Here is a 5051-nt window from a genome sequence, read left to right as displayed (position 1 = left end):
TGTTATAGATACATTTAAAATTTATTTTTTATTGAATTTATTGGGGTGACATTGGTTCACAAAACCATACAGGTTCCAAGTGTACAACTCAACAAAACAGCCTCTGAACACTGCATTGTGCACTCATTGCCCAAAGCAAAGTCTTTTTCTGTCCCTATTTATTTTATCCCCTTTTTGCCCATCTCCACCTACCCCACCCCCTTTCACTCTGGCTGTCACTGCACAGTTGTCTGTGTCTCTGTGTGGGGTGTGTGTGTGTGTGTGTGTGTGTGTGTGTGTGTGTGTATGTATGTTTTGCATTCCTCAGCTTCCAGCCTGGAAGGACACAACAGCTGATGTCCATATTATGCTTACAGGCTCACACAGGGCCAAGATGAACATTAAAGACCCTTTGTGGGCTAAATCCTATTAGACAGCTTCTTCACTGCCTTTTATGTGTTGTTGGGGTCCAACCCCAGCAGGTCCAGGGGTCCCCAAAGGTGTGGACGGAGTCGGCGAAGAAGGAATGACACGGAGACAGCCTTCAGTTGATCAGCAGCCTAGTCAGGACCTCTAGCCAGGATCTCCAGCCAAAGTTCTGGTCGGAGTTCTGGTTAGGAACTGATCAGGATCTGATGTTTATTGTCTTGTTACATCTGTATTTATACCAGTTGATTTTAATCCTGTCAATTTCTATTACAAAGGTTAGGGCGTTTCTTATCTCCATTCCAGGGAGTAAAGATTATGTAGCTTAAGCGTGATTGTTTGTAGTTAAAGTGATTAACTACCCGCCTGGCACTTAGTTAAGGGGTTGTATCCCCTCCCTAACCTCAGGGAAAAATCCCTACCTGGGGAAACAACCTTTCTCGGAGAGGTGACCTTGGTTAAAACACATGGCGCTTAAGGAGAGCAAACATATTAAGAACAATATGCTATATATGCCAGGTCCCTTGAAACATATGCTGTGCAGATGTTTCTTTCCTGCAGCGACTGTGTCAAGCAGCAAGGATGGACCGGCTTCCGGCAAATTCCCCCTTTTTTATTTTTTAAATGATAGTGCATGCAAATCAGTGGCCACCTCTCAGATTGGGCTGTTTAAGACTCGGAAGAAGACTGGCAAGGAATGACAATAAGCATAGCTATAAACATAGTGGATGGAGTGCACAAGGAGCCTTGTTCCTGTAGAAGGTTGCTGGCCTCTTCAGTCAAGGGATTTCAGCTGTCCTCAAGTCGGTGGTTTGGTTGTCCTTGTTGATCTGGCTAGCGGGCGGCGTCATTGGCGACGGGCTTCCAGAAGCAGAAGCGTCAGCGAGTTGAAGGGCTGCATCAAAGGGCCCATCAGGGCAGGGCCATGCTTGATGGTGGTGTCGGTGTCCGGGGAGGAGTCAGCTGTGCCCTGTGTCGGCCAATATGGATGATACCGGGGAGGAGGAGGAGGAGGCGGAGATGGAGGGTAGTAGAGAGAAAAAGAAGAGAAAGCAAAAGAACTACAAGGCATGGAAGTGTTTAGAAAAAAGAGGGAGAAGAAAGGGAAGAAGGCAGCATCCTGACACAGCCCTTTCCTTCAGCTGCCCCTTTCCCTGTGGTCCAAGGTAGAAATGGGAAACAAGTCCTGTTGCAGTGAGAGGGCAGCTGCTGTCAGCCAGTCTCTGTCTTTACCTGGGTCCCGATCTGAACTGGGCGTGGGAAGCGAAGCAGCCATGGGGGCAATTAAACATTACATGGTACATACCTATGCCAAAAAGGTATTCATTGTTTATCTGAGATTCAAATTTAACTGGGTATGATGTAGTTTTATTTACTAAATCTGACAATCCTATTTATACGTCTCAGTTTTCTAATACATGGAATGGATAATTTGAACAGACAACCTCCAAAGTGTTTCTCAGAGATAACATTGTATAATATGTATCTGTTATAGTTAGAATTTTTTTTAATAGAGTACAATTGTTATTCGTATTCATAATTCAAACCTTGCACCATAGAATATTATACTAATTTATCACCTTCTTACTGATGATGAAACTAAAAATTACAAAATTATTTTCCAAATTTTCCTTCAAATATAGGATTATAATTTCCCACAAATAAAACTATGATCATTGTAAAATGACTCACTTCACTGAATTGATTTGACTTTGAAAGACATGTTGATGCTGGAATAACTAGGCAATTTATTGTTTTTTGCTAGACTCCTATAGCCAACTTCAAATGAAACACGTAATTCACTAATGGAAGAATTGTATTCTGAAACTACCATTAACATGTTCAACCAACTTCTTAAATTCTTCAACTCCCTGTAACATTGTTTAAAAAGGTGAGATCTTTCAGAAAAATTGGAAGGAAACTCTTGGGTGTTGAAATAGTGTTAGCAATAGCTCAGCCAGTTCTATAGCATTGAGATTGCAAAATTTATAACCTGCTTAAGAATCATGCCTGGAGCTATGAGGCAATACTTAATCCAAATCAAAATATATTGAGAGGAAAGTAGCCTTATGCTTGCCAGATGGAAAACCATGTTTTAGAACATTACAAATAAAGGGTCACTGATTGTCATAAATAGTGCTTATGGAGTTGGGGAATTCAGAGGTTAAAACTGATATGGTTGTGCTGTAGTCCCCCCTTATCCATAGGGAATACATTTCACAATTCCCAGCGAATGCCTGAAACTGAAGATAGAACCAAACTCTATATAGACTATTTTTTCTTACCTTTTCACTTAAAGGAAACACTTTACTGGTTTTCTTTGGCATATACGAATTGCCAGCATCACTTCTCTTTTATAGAATTTGAAGATACTTTTCTCTTATGCTTTGGGGCCATTATTCAGTAAAACAAGGGTTACTTGAACACAACCACTGCCATACTCTGACCGAGATGGCTACAGCATGACCACAGGATGGGGAGCTTATACAGCGTGGAGACACTGGTCAAGGGGATGATTCATGTCCGAGTGGGATAGAGCTGGATTCTGGAGATTTCATCACACTATTCATAATATAGTTAATTTAAAGCTTGTTGTTTATTCTAGAATTTTTCCATTTAACATTTCCTGGTTGTCATTGGCCATGGGAAACTGGAACCACAAAGCACAACCTCGGATAAGGGGGGAATACTGTGTTCATGAGCTAGGCTAAGCAATGATGGGCAACAGCCACTTCAGTATTTTAGCGGCTTAACCCAACACAAGTTTATTTCTTGCTTATGCAGATTCTGTTGTAGGTCCTGGGACTCTCCTGGGCAGTTGCGCAGGGTAATAATTTAGCATTCCGGGATCCTTCAGTTCTATGCCGCCTCCTTCTTAAGATGCACTTCCATGATTGCTGCAGCCAGGGAAAAGAGCATAGAGTCAAGCACTGACCCTTAAGTGATTCCACCAGGACATGAAACATTTCATGTCTGCTCACATTATCTACAAAAACAAGTTACACTGCTAAAGCTAATTTCAGTGGGGTGAGGAGTGTAAACCTCCCCTATCCATAAAACCAGAAAGAGGACAGGAAAAATTGGAGAGCACTGAAAATGCCTTCAGTAGTATGAAATGTTAGGAAAGTGTATTATGTTTCAGATTAAATTAATACAGTCAACAATACTACTGGCATGTCATAAATCAAGGTTGAAACCAATTAAAGTTTAATCTTGATCTTGTGATTGAAAGTTACAGACTTTAAGTAGTTTCACTGTTACTCAATGTTTGCATTATTTTCTGTGCAAGCAACTAGTCATTTAGAGTCATAAATGATTCATGAAATTGTTTAACCTGAGTTGGTTTGGAAGACTAAAAGCCACGTACATTGAAATGAACTGATTTGATCAATATTAGGTAAAATATTAAAACACAACTTTTTCCCCCCTATGGTTCTAATATTGTAATCTAAACAAACCACATTTTATGTAAAGATACACTGAAAGGAATATATTCTGCATAGGAAGGAATAATTACTGACTGACTATAATAGACAAATGGCATATTACTTGGTATTTAATATGTTACTTAGTTTCAGCCATTTTTTTGTTGCTACAATAATGAATAACTAAAGGAGCATTTAGTCCAGCATTGATTTTAAATATTAATTTAATTTTTCCCACCTACCAAATGTTATCCCGGGGTTAAATGGCTAACACAGATTTGTTACTTGATGCTAATACCACATTAGAGGCCTCTTATAGGATACTCTTTCACCTAACCTCTCTACAGCAATTTGTTTAAATGTTTATTTTTAAACTGTAGTTTAAAGTTAATTCCTTAGTTAATTTCACGTTATTTTTTTGAAAGCAAGTTTTTGGACCCATCAAAAATGGCTTGCACAATGCAACAATGGACACTTACGATCATATAAAGATATGCGAATGTACCTGTTTGTCAGGTGTAAAGAGTCATCTAAAGAGCATTCACGTGGGAACTAAACCTTACAAACAAGCACGCAGCCGCATCTGTGGTCCCTTTATTCCGCTTTTCCAAGAGGTGAATAAGATCTATCATTTGATTCTTAATTTATAGATTGTCTTCAGACATATTATTGTCCAGTCCTCATGCCACAGCAGTTACAGGCGAAAAGAAAGTAAGAAAGAAAGATGCCCCTGAAGATAGGGCAAGCTTAATCCTGCCACCATTAGATAGGTCACAGTGTCACAGGTATGCTTTCAACAGGATAGCAATCTTAGAGGTCAGGTTGAAAAACAACAAAAATAACACCCTGGACGTGGAAGATCAGACCTCAGGGAGGGCCAGCTGCAGGCCCTGTGCTGTGTGTTTACGAATCTCCGCAGTCGCCGGGATCCTCCCCTGGGGTCCTCACCGGGCAGGTCCGGTCCCTGCCGCCCTACCTGTCCGCCCAGGGCGCGCCGAGTTTTCCCAGGCGACGCCCTAGCGGTGGGAATGGGAACACCCCGCTTGGGAGCTTCCTTTCCACTCGCCTTTCCCAGCTGGACCCCAAAGCCCCCAGAGCCCCGGGAGAAGGAAGTTCCAACTCTGTCCCGGTCCATCCCCGCCCCGTTTCTCGCTCCGGCTCGCTGCCTCTCTCGCTCCGATGCCTGGGAGCCGCCGCCACTTCTGGGTGGCCGTCCGGCGG

General features: G+C 41.9%; 1 long non-coding RNA gene across 1 annotated transcript in view; it reads right to left on the bottom strand.

The window, feature by feature from the left end:
- Nucleotides 1-2982: 2982 nt before the first annotated feature.
- The window catches only part of LOC106724930, a 3545-nt gene continuing 1476 nt past the window's right edge, over nucleotides 2983-5051 (bottom strand). The window contains exon 2 of the long non-coding RNA XR_001360757.1: nucleotides 2983-3302. This is a non-coding gene — a long non-coding RNA (uncharacterized LOC106724930). The remainder of the gene's footprint in view (nucleotides 3303-5051) is intronic.

This window comes from Myotis brandtii, unplaced genomic scaffold (genome assembly GCF_000412655.1).
Source record: "Myotis brandtii unplaced genomic scaffold, ASM41265v1 scaffold125, whole genome shotgun sequence".
Taxonomy (NCBI): domain Eukaryota; kingdom Metazoa; phylum Chordata; class Mammalia; order Chiroptera; family Vespertilionidae; genus Myotis; species Myotis brandtii.
Note: the sequence above shows the minus strand (reverse complement) of the source record. Positions and strands in the feature narration are given on the sequence as shown.